Source organism: Dicentrarchus labrax, unplaced genomic scaffold (genome assembly GCF_905237075.1).
Source record: "Dicentrarchus labrax unplaced genomic scaffold, dlabrax2021, whole genome shotgun sequence".
Lineage (NCBI taxonomy): Eukaryota > Metazoa > Chordata > Actinopteri > Moronidae > Dicentrarchus > Dicentrarchus labrax.
The window spans coordinates 4,186,110-4,198,381 of NW_026136710.1; positions in this window are offsets into that span (position 1 = coordinate 4,186,110).

Below are 12,272 nucleotides of genomic sequence, written 5' to 3' on the forward strand. Positions count from 1 at the left end.
CTGCCCTGGCAGCTAGCAGGTTTTTGAGGGCCTATATTTAATCACCACAAGGCTTAACTCCCTCCGTCAGTGACGGCTCATTTGACGTGGCGGCCCTGGGCTCTCTATTCCCGACTCTCTGCCAAATACAATAACTCCTCTCTTTCGTTACCCTGCTGTATGTTATAATTTTGCTATTTTTCAATGTCAGGGCTGCGGCCTTTTGAAGAGTTTTTATTGAATTTCCTGCTGGACCCTTGCTGCTGGGGCCATTTCTTATTTATTTTCCCCCCTAAAGCTTTCACTGTTGTCACCATATGAAACCCTCCTTTCTCCTTTCTCCTCCTTTTTTTTATTTAAAGACAGCAAAATAGAAAATTAGAAGACATTTCATCATACATTAAGTACAGTGTTTCATTGTTAAAACCCCCAGAAACTGCATCTTAACCATTAAAGGTTCTCGTTACCCATCTATCTCCTCTCCTCTGGGGTAATATTATCTAACCATCCCTCAGTTTACATGTGTTCGCAATTCTTAAGCGTTATAAATCTTGTGCGCTGAAGCTGTCATGAGGGTCTTGAAAGCATTAAAATGCCTGTTGTTTGACCAAATGGAAAGAGAAAGAAAGACAGAGAGAGAGTTAAGATTCAAACAAATACTTTCACTCTTCCTGTCTCGTGGAGTTCACAGGAGTTAATGCATTTGGCAGTAGCAGATGCCCGTCTCTCGCTCGCTCTCTCTTCTTGTGTGAAAGAACGTCACCCAAAGTCTAATCAAATTACTGGCTGTTATAGCAGATGTCAAAACCTCCTCTTGACGGTTCGTGCACTTTCTTGCTCCCTCTTTTTTTCCTCTTGCTGTTGTTGTGATAAACCAGAGATAAGATCTGAATGAGAGTGTATATGTGGATGAGGTTGTGCTCTTTTGATAATGTGGTCATATGGTTAAAATCTGTGTGTGTGTGTGTGTGTGTGTGTGTGTAAAAGAAAAAGGGCCTACGGTTTTGTTTTGCATGTGTGCGTCATCTCTTGTGACCTCTTAATATCGCATCACATGTCTGATCTTATTCTTGTCTGCCATCTGAACTCCTGTCATGTGCTCCCTTTTTTGCCAATCTGTCACACTTAATCTGAGCGGAAAGGGGGGAGAAAGAAGAAAAAAAAAAAACTTAAAGAGGAGAAGGAGTTGCCCTAGGAACGCTCGGAGGTCGGGGGAGAGTAGGAAGAAGAAGAGAGCGTGCGGGGGAAAACAAAGGAGGAGAAAATCACAACGGCGTAGCATTTCAAGGGAAGGCCGTGAATGGCATCAATGATTCGCTGAGGGGATAAACTTTTGTGGGGTGAGAGAAAAGAGGGAGAAAAGATTAGAGAACAATGTGTCTGTTGTTCTTTAATCTGAAGTAAAATCATCTGTCTCGCTCTCTCTCGCTCTGTCAGGTGTTGAGCTCTGCTCTCATCGCACAACGCTTCAAGGGTTTTGCCCCAGTGCAGTCCTAATGATTTAGTCAGGTTCTCCCCTTCTCTTCTTCCTCCTCCTTTTTTTTTTTTTTTATTGGTTAGATTTCACGAGATCTGATGGAAGCTTTCTTTCTGCAGCAGTTAGTAGAAAATAAATTAATAACTGCTTTTTTTGATTTGTGTCGTTGGAAGATCATGAGAACGTGTTCAGATTTAAGGTTTTCTCGGGGTAACGCAAACCATGAGCTTGGCTTTGTCTTCGTGTTCCAGATGTTACAGCTGCTCCTCTTCGTCTCTCTGGGTGAAAAGTTCATCCTGAATTCTGAAGTTCATTATTACACCAGCGGATCTGAAACATGTGTAGTTCATGTTGAAAACGGTAGGATTGACCTTTACTAAGCCACTCTAGTTGAACACTTGAGCGAGCCTCGGCCAACTTTCTCCTTTTCCTATTTCCTTATTTATGCTACGTGCTACTCAAATCGCGTTTCTTTTTTCTTCTACGCCGACTTACAACCGAACAGAGCGTTCAACGCCAATGCTGGCTTATTTTTTCACCGGATTTCTTAAAGAGATGAATCAAAAATTAACCTGCTTCTACTTTTTTCTCGCCTGTTTCATGCGAGGTAGAAATTACACTGACGAAAATGCAACACCACTGAAGTATTCGAATTCAGACATAGCGTTTGTGCTAACTGGCTACTTTAGCTTCATATTGAACATCAAACTTCTCCTTTAATGCAGAATATTCACATAACTGCACATAAAGCAGAAGTTAAGCTGCATGAACGATGTCATTCGCAGCTTTACGAGGAGATAAAATACAACAACCTCTCATTTATAAACACCCTTTAGTGTCGCTCCATTCAAAGCCCAATTAAATGTTTTATGAGAGGAGTTGAAGTTATGGACTTTTCAGCAGAAAACCGAGAACACATGGCAGGATGTGGAGCTGCTCTGTGCTTGACCCGAGCTATTAGCGCCAGCCGTTCGCATTAAATACGTCAAAATGAAAACCAACGGTGCTGTTGACAGAACAGTATTGACCTCTGTCAGAGGAAGTATTCCTCTTATAACACAACAGGAGCGCCACAAACTGCTCATTTTCAACCTTTTACTGCATCTCATGACATCATTTTCCATCCTTTCCCAAAGTTGTCCATCGTTTTTAACGTCTCACGACCGGATAATGGGGGTTCGTCTCGTCTGTAGCACTTAATGTCTTTAGCATTTTGTCACCGAGGACTATTATTGTTCTGCACTTTGTTTAATGGTTTGCTGGCAGTCTGTAATGCATCACTCATCGTTTCAACACACACAAAATCCTGTGGATACACCATCGCAGCAGCTCTCGAAGCGACTATACTGTAAAATATACGTTATTGTACTTTTACAGTAAATTACAGGCTCCCTTGGACTTCTCCTTCTTTGGGACCAGTTTTGATAGGAACTGACCTCTGCAGACTGGGAACACCCCACAAGACACCCCAGTCGTCACAATTTGACCCCCTTTTGTCAAAGTCGTCTAAAAACCCTCACGCTTGCCCATTTTTTTCAAGTACACCGAGCTTCTAGCACCGACTGTTTTTACGAGGATACACAGATGAACTTCACTGTGCTGCCACTTTTTTAGGTGTGAACGATAATTCATCCGTCCCTTGTTGTTCGCTGTAGCACCAGACAAAAACATGGAGGAAAAACTGAGTTATGTAGGTGTGTATAGAAATGTGTGGCTAGTTTTAGTTAGACTGTTGATCGTGTGTGTGTGTGTTCGTCTTCCTCCTCCTCCTGTGTGGGTGTTGATATGTCGGCCTCCTGTCGCTGAAGAACACTTCACAGAACTCCATCAAAGAGAAAACAGAAGAACCAAATCAGGGGGGAGGCATCAAAGGCCGATTCTCTCCACTGTTTCCACATGCTGCAACATCCCAGTGGTAACAGCTGACAGACCCCACCACCAACCCACCACCACCTCCATAAACAGCCTGCTCAGATCCTGCCAGCAGGATGCACCCCATTCAAAAGCATTTTGCTCCCTGGGCTTTGTTTATTGAAGTGCTGCCTGGACAGCAGGGCAGCATGAAGGGAAGGGAAAGAGTCAAAAAACAGAGAGAGCGAAGGAATGAAGAAGGTTGGAGACACAAGATGAAACTGGACAAGGACGCCGAGATCCCTTCGTTAGGAATCCTACATGTTTAAAAATAAATAAAACAGCAACTTATATTGTCACTTTTTTAAATAAATGTTTTAATCGTTCTCATTAGACACGTCTGGCAGGTAAAACTGAATTGTATGGCAGCTTTTAAAGGGCCAGTGTGGAGGATTTGGTGGCGTCACACGGTGAAGCTTGATAGCCTTTACAAGCGTTCGGTGGACAAGAAATTCCCCCGAAAATGGCCGTATCTAGACAGGGGTTGTTTTCAGAGGCTTTAGCGGGCTGCATATTAAAGCTATAGTGAACATAAGGGTATTGTATGAAACTAGATGATGTACCGAATCCGTCATTACCAACCATATCAGGCTAGCATGTTGGGAAGGACTTCAAATAACGCTCCAAAATTAGGCAACATTTTGGCTATTTTCAAACAGATCCTTTGACCTCTGACCTTAAGTTCTGCCCTCTGTATCTACAGCCAAACATGACAATAATGCTTATTTTAAGGTGATTATACACCAATAGAAACATACCTATGGTTATTATATTACATTTATACCAGTAGATCCTCCTAAATGTTACACATGGAACCTTTTAAAGTGACTGTAATCAGTAATTTTATAATAAAAATGTATCAAATACCAATAAGATGACGTGAAAGGGGTTTACTTATAGTGACAAACCAACAACATCTGCAGCTCACTCATCTGTACAACCATTAACTGTTCACTTTGATTTTGTGTTTTTTTTTTTGTGAAAAAGCTTTAAAAACCCAACATAGTGGAGCATTAAGCAGCTAAAGAGTCAGATATTTCCCTCTGAAGTTGGTGGAGACCAAAAACTGACCTAAAATAAAATGAATATTGGACTTAAATTCATCACATGATCACAAACATGAGATGTAAATAAGGCAAATGTATTTATTTACAAAGCTGACAAGCAAAAACACAAGAAAACAGTAAAATCGTGAAGAAAACAGGGTAAACACTATTTGATTTGATTAAAGATGAATTAACAGTAAACAGGTCTTTAGTTTGGATTTGTAGTGGTTTCTAACTAAAGGCAACATTTTGCTAAAATAAACTCAACATACGAACATAAAATTTGATGATACATCAGTGTTCTTGTTTCTGCTGCCCCCTAGTGGCCAAAAAACAAAACAGCGTAAATATAACTTTACATTATTGTACAGTTTCTCCTTCCTCTTGCTATCTAAACTCTTCTTCTGGCTCTGTTTGATGTTGCCTATTTGTAGTTTTTTCTAGATGTCTGTCGGTGTTTATGCTTCAAGTCACACCTTTCACGAGTGAAAGGTGTGACTTTAACTTACACGTCTTCCTCCCTCCTCATCCTCTCCACATCAAAGGTGAAAAACAACCCAGAGCTTTCCAGTTTTAAGCAATACCTCCACTCGGTGTGTCAACAGGTTCTGTTCTCAGGTTTGTTTTCCTTTCTCAACCTCCTCCTCCCTCCTTCGCGTATCCTCCTTTTGTCGGGGCTTGCTCCTCGTCTTTTGTTTTCGCCTCGGGACGGGCGGGTTGAGCAAGAGGACGAGTCGCAGAATAACAAACAAACCTGCACTGCAAAAAAATGACTACACACTTCTAGAAACAAGACAAATATTCTATAATTTAGTTTGGCTAGAATTTGTAAAACTAGCATAAAATGATACAAGCAATGAAAACTATTAAAATAAGTTTTTCTGTCACTTTGAGATTGAATTTAATAAAAAATATCTGCATAATAAGTGACTTTGTCATAAATTCAGGCACCAAAAGCTTATTTTTAGAATTTCTTTTGAAAACAATTAACAATGAAACAACTTTCTCTTAAACTGAGAGGTTGTGCGAGTGGATATAAATAAAACCATTATTCTAACTGCTTAAATCGACCAATTATTAGCTGTTACGTCTCATTACGCTAAAGTTAGACGTGGTTTTTTTTAAACCAAGATCACTTTTCTAAACATGCTTCAAAAGGTTATTTTAGACAAAAAATAAGACAAAAACAAGCTCTTTTAATAACTTTCTTATAAGAGATTCCACTCAAAAGTCGTCCTGTCGCAGTTCAAAAACCAGACAGACTGAGACTGTGGTTGCGTTCCTCTCAGGTGACGACAGCGATAATCCACGATGAGGTCGGAGTGACACACTGACACACATTACCTGGAAAAAACCCCTCCTATTTCGCCTCGAGGCGTAAATGTGGGTCATGGGTGACGACTACAAAGGGCCGCCTCTCCAACGCTGCCGCATAAAGTCTGAGCAGCTCTAATCCTCGCTGTCAGACTCTGTGACAGCGTGATGGACAGATAGGAGGAAGGGGAGGAAGTAGCGTTCAATGTTAAGTGGCGGGGTGACAGCAAAATGACAGTCCACATGCACACGCACACTTTTGTGTCTGAAAAACAGATCTCTGCAGATATAATACATTTTAAGATAAATATGAGATACAAAGTCGAGAGTACTATTGTAGTAGCTCATAATTTTGACTATATAAGTCAATATTTTGACTTAATGTCTTATAATTTTGAGTTACTATCAAGTTTGTGTCAAAATATTTACATACTAAGTCCATATTTTGACTTTGTATCATCATTTTCCATTAGTTTCTCATTATTATGAATAAGTGTCTTATTATTTTAAGTTTGTATCAAAATATTTACATAGTAATTCAATATTTTGAGTTACTATCTCATAATTTTAAGTCTAAATTTTGACTTTGTATCCTGTTAGTTTGACTTACTATCTCATCATTTTTACTTATTGCTTCACAATTACGTTGTAAAAAGGTCAAGATTTTGACATAGTATCATGATTTCTGGTTAGCGTCTCATAATTATGACTCAGTATCTCATCTCTTTAACTCAGCAGATCAAAATATTGACATGTTTGTGTATTTTTTGGTCACGTTTATAACTATAACCACATACACCTCTAAAAAGGTCTTCAAAAACAACTTATTTTGCAGATCTCTGCTCCGTCCTCAAACCCACAAGTCATTTCCTGGAAGCCGGTTGCCAACTGGGAAAGATAAAAACCTGCTTTTTAACGATTCCACTAAGGCATCAGCGCTGGGAGTCACAGCTCCCTAATACCTTGTGTACTCTCCACATAGAGCCGATGTGCCAGAGGCAACACCCCTCATTTGTCACTGCTGTCAGGAAGATGGCTGCCGTGCTGGTGCCTGCCGGGGATATAGATATATATATATATATAATAAAAAAGAAATAAGAGCTAGATCCCTGGACAAACAAATGGTGCCTCTGTTTGGAGACACAGAAACGGCGAATTCATAAGATTAAAAGGTCAAAAACGAGGATACGTCGGGGTTGGGAGGTCAACAGTAAAGAGGAATGTAAGATTCCTGCTCGCTCACACAATCAGCTTTTTGTCTTTTAATGTATGAACACAAGTTAAAGTCAAAGTAGCTGCGATTTTACGTATTCTGAGAATGTTTTTTTTTTTTTTTCCAATAATTAAGGTTATTATCGGGGACAGAAACCAAATAAAAAGTCAGGAAAGGAACAGTTTGAATAGTCAAATACGAGTCACCCTCCTCTTGTTGTATCTTAACCCCCTCTTCCTCCTCCCATCATCCCTCGCTGCCAAATCATTTTCACCAAATCCATTTTGATACAACATCACAGCGCTCCGCAAACTGAAGATAATCCTTGACGTTTTTATCATTCGCTTCCTCCCACTCCTCTTTTTTTCCCTTTTTTATATAGTCTGCTTTGCCTGTCGTCTCGTTTGGCTGATAAAATCTGCCAGCCTCGGCGAATCACACATCAAAAAGGTCCGTTTCTCACCCCTCACCCGCAACTCACCCGTCCTCCCGGAGGGTGACGAAGTGTCAACATAATAGTCCTCTGTGTGCTCTGGGTGGCAGCCTAATTTAAAAACTTAATTTGATGGTTGTAGCCATTTTACATGTTGTTTTTAAGGCTATTATCATTTTTAAAAAATAACTATCGAAGCACATTTCTGCCAAAAAAAATAAATAAAAAAATAACGTAAAAAAGAAACAAAAAAGGGAAAATTTTAATAAAATTGACAAAAAATTTGACTACATTTTAAACCACTACTTCACATTATGGAGAACCATAAGTGTTACTATAAATGCTATTAAGCATTTTATTAATTGGTAGTTAAAAGAAGGATTAATTCAAAGTAATTAATTATTAGGTATTCCATTAATTGATATTTAAATTAGCAATCAAATCCAGTTATCATTTCTGTCAAAAGTTATTGTCCATATGTTGCCAATTTCAGTAATATATAATATATATAACATGTTTATTGATGTAAATGCTGACAATGTAACAAACTGGCCACATTTGTGTACTTAAGTCTTCAAAATGTGAACAATTGACTGTTTTCTTAGCATTTTAATTGCTTTAAATTTAACAATTTGTCACATACACACTGTTCATATTGTCTAAACAAATAAAAAATGCATATAAGACACTAAAACAAATAAAAAGCAATTAAGAACAAAACATATCTACGACTTACTATGTCGTAATTAAGGCTAACAATGTGTATTTTACATTTTTAGTCCCCTATGGGCTGCCATATGAGAGACATTATAAAGAATATAAATGCTTTTACTGTTACATCGCACTACTGCCATCCTTTTGGGACATTTACACGATAAAATATATGTAATATGTGACATTATATGACGGTAATAGACTGTGACTTGGGGTAAAAAAGCCAAATATATGTGTCCAAAAATCCACTCAGAGCCTCAGTTACGACATTAATCTCATCTGTACATGTTGATACAGATTTATCTAAAGAAACACTATAGTTTTGGGTTTCTTGTGCCTGTTGGGCCACAACATTTGGGGGCTTTTCCTGTAATAAGCAGAAGTTTTTCCCAACTGGTTCGGTGGAATGAACAGCCCCGGCCAGGCCACGGTTTTGATTTTAACAGCAGCGAGCACAAACACTATAAATTTACAGTCACAAGAGAGAGAGAGAGTGAGTTTTTTTTTTAATAGGAACTTTGTAAAAGGCAATAACTCTCTCCGTCTCACTTTTCCTCCCTGAAACGCTCCCACTGTTTGCTGAGAGGCAGCTGGCAGTGCTCAGTACTCGGCCTGACAAGGTGCTTTGAAATACCAATCACCGGGTTTATACAACAGGGAGGGCTTGTAAATGTGTCGAGTGGAGAAATATACAACGCCATACTTCCATTTTCTTCTGGAAAAGACGGGAGAGTTATGGTCCCGAGCAGTGTGTACACCTTACAGGTGATATAATATATGCTTAGTCTCGTTCTGAAACCCATTTATCACGGCTGACAGGAGAGAGAGGGAGGGGGGGAAGTGCTTTTTAGTCCTGTTATCCTCGTGACTATTCGCTGTAACCTCCTCGCCAACGCCACCCACGTGTTAGACTTACAAACACGAGATGCCCGAGAAACTCGTGGCCGTGCTGGGAGTCATTTACAACCCCGTTTGGCAGGAAGTGAGGAGAAAACTTGCCACCAAATACCTTTTTACCCACAAAATAACAAATTTTTAAAGTGTTTTTAAACCACGAGTCGGGGTTTTCTTATTTCTTAGGCTGCAACCGTAGACGCTAGCTAATTAAACGTTAGCTCCCGGGAGTTTGTTGTCTCCGGTTGTTGTTTCATTATTATATAAAAACCTGAAAATAAAAAATAACACTGGCTGGATATTGTTTTCAGGTTTTTTTTTTTGTTTCGCGGCCGCAGTAGTTTCCCCCTACGCACTTGAAATGGGAGGGTGAGGCGAGGGCGTTGCAATCACTACTTATTAATAGTTCCCACTGCTTTTCATGGCAAAGCACGCCTTACATTGGTCCCCAAACTGTGATATTTTCCAAAAAACCTAACCAAGTAGTTGCCTAAAGCTAAACTGAAAGCTTTTCCGGACATCACCTGATGAGCGTGGGAACCCGACTAATCCCCATAGCTTGAATGCTACGCCAGGAACGTCTTGGCATTTGGTTTTTGGATTCATACATATGTTTAATCCCACTAAATCCTACGCTGGTGCTTAAAATTAGCATATCGTGGCTACATACATGAATTAATGCTAAAAGAGTGAAGCTAAAGCTAAAGGTTGGCTTCCTGTTAAGGTTTATGCTTTATTGTTCGTAATAGTAAAATAGGGGATTATGTTTCACTTTTACAAGATAATAGAAAATTAGTTTGAAAAACGTAACGTATCTTGTGCTAATGTTTGTAGCTCACGTTGCAGTGATGGGAATTAATGTTATTAGCAAAGTTAAGCGTTTCTGAATTGTATTTAACAAAACACGTTATAGGATGATCCCCTTATTCTGTTTTCTATTAATTTATAAGCTAATTAATCAGCTAGCTCTCATCGTTCACTTAAAGGAGCTTGTTCACGAAAAAACACATCATATGGTTAATTTTAATATCATGTTCTCACTCGTCTAGTACTGAAATAATTTATATTTGTAACAAATTAGCTTTATTTTTAATGTATTTTTGAGTGGTTAAAGAAAAAAACCTTGATTTTTTCTCCTTTTTTTAATAAACTAAATATATTGTATCAGATTTTATTCCTGCATTAACCTTCAGATGTTTATTTACCCCGATGAATAACACATGGAAGTGTTATCTTATTACCAGATGTGTCTCTGAGCAGAAGTTATCAACGCCTCTGCCAGCGACTGACACAAACAGAGCAAGTAAAATAACTGAGTCAACATCCTGATATGAGGAACAGACAGAAACAAATCCTCACTTCAAAGATATCGGGAATAATCTGTATTATATCTCAACTGGGAAAACCGCCCTACTTCAGCAGAAAATCTGAGGTCAGTGCAGAAAATACTCCACGGCGTGTCGGCCCCCGCCTCGCTCTGCACGCCGTGAATAATGTTCAACATGACACCGTAATGCTTGTTCAGGTGAAAAACGGGTTCCCTTCCTCAACTTTCTGGGGCAGCGGTAATAATATTCCCATCCACCAGAAAGGGTCGGTGGCGGTGTGAAATATGGCGCTGCTTCACATTCATGTATTCATCCACAAGGGGCGATAAATTAAAGACCCCCGGACATTTCAATCTAACGTCCTAAATGGAGCAGTTTGTCATCAGGAACGCAGGCGATCAGCAAGTCGTGATGTTTTGTGTATTTTGAGCGATGGCCGTGATCCTCGCCACGGGAACAGGAAGTTTTAATTTGAATATAATTCCTCATCTCTGCGGTTTAGGTATCGTGCGTAAACCGAATTACGACTCATTTGTTTGACAGGGCGTTGATGTACTCGCGCAATAACCCTTTAATTGAGGCTCTTTTCCGTCTTTTTTTTTTTGTAAAACATGAAAGCCGTTGACAGGCGAGCGCTTTCTCTTCCCTAATCGTGTGACTGACAGGCACACTATGGTCGCCCCTCGTAGCCCCTGGAGAATGAGACCGGACACCTATTTTTTGTGCCTTTATTATGGATTATCTGTAAATTAAAGCGGCGTAACAAAAAAGTCTCGGCTTTTTGATTTATTTGCAAAGACAGAAATACAAATACAGAAAGCCAATCTCATTTACCACCTTCCAGTGTTCGCCACAGTCTGTTAAACCACAAGTCAAGTGTTATGACAGACTTTGTCTGCTTTGCTGGCACGTCGTGAGGGAGAGGCGTGCGGTGGCGGCGGCGGCAGCGGTGTGTGTGCTGAGCGATGACAGATGTGGGACGAGCTCTGAAATGCATCTCTCCTTCCCCCTTTTTTTTTTTTTGGAAAAATGGTTGCCGCTGACCCCGGTGATTATGTACGCACGCAGGAACACAGCCTATGTTTGGTGTAGCTCACATTTTGGGTTTCCTAAATGGTGCGTGGGTTCATTCCTGACATTTATGAATGAGGGTTGCACTCAGGGTTAAGTAAATAAAGCCATCAAAGTGTGTGTGTGTGTGTGTGTGTGTGTGTTTTGTGTGTGTGTGTGAGTGTGTTGCCTCCCTTCATTTTTTCCCTCCCTCTCTGTTGCTGTGTTTAAATAACTCACAGGGTTTTTCTATCAATGCAGCCGATCGATTAGGCGAGGGAATCGATGCGTGACATAGGTCCTGGTCCAGCGCTCTGTTACAGCTAACTGCCCCTTCTTTGATTTTATAGACAAGTTGAGGATTAATGGGGAACCAGAATGAGGAGCGATTGACTTCTGTGTCGCCTTCTTTCTCATTAACAACACAGGGAAATCTGTACGAAATACAAAATGGCTCCACGAGGGCACATTTAGCACCGAGCGGGTATTGCTTTATTAGATGCCCCCTTTTCTAAAATTAACTGCCCATACAGCCCTGTTTTAAACTGGCTTTTGTGTTCTTTAAAGCAAAAGTTTCCTTATTAAACCAAACACAGTAAATAAAAGCCACGTTCCCCAGTGTCCTTAATCACACCGGACGCGAAGAAAGCCAACGTTAGTGTCTTTGCTAACGTTAACAGAGTAGTTTTGTTGCTTTTAGTCAGCTGTAAAGTTTGTAAACAAGCTCAGGTTGAAGTATAATAGTTACTGTTTGTTGTGTTATATCACTACTGTATTAATGTGGTATTTTACTGCTGTTTTAGTTCCTTTTTTAAACATATAATATTGTGTAGTTTTGGTTTCAGTGCCTTACATTTTGTAACTATTGTAAATAAATATGTGGTTGCAAGGTAAAACCTCTAATTTATTGATT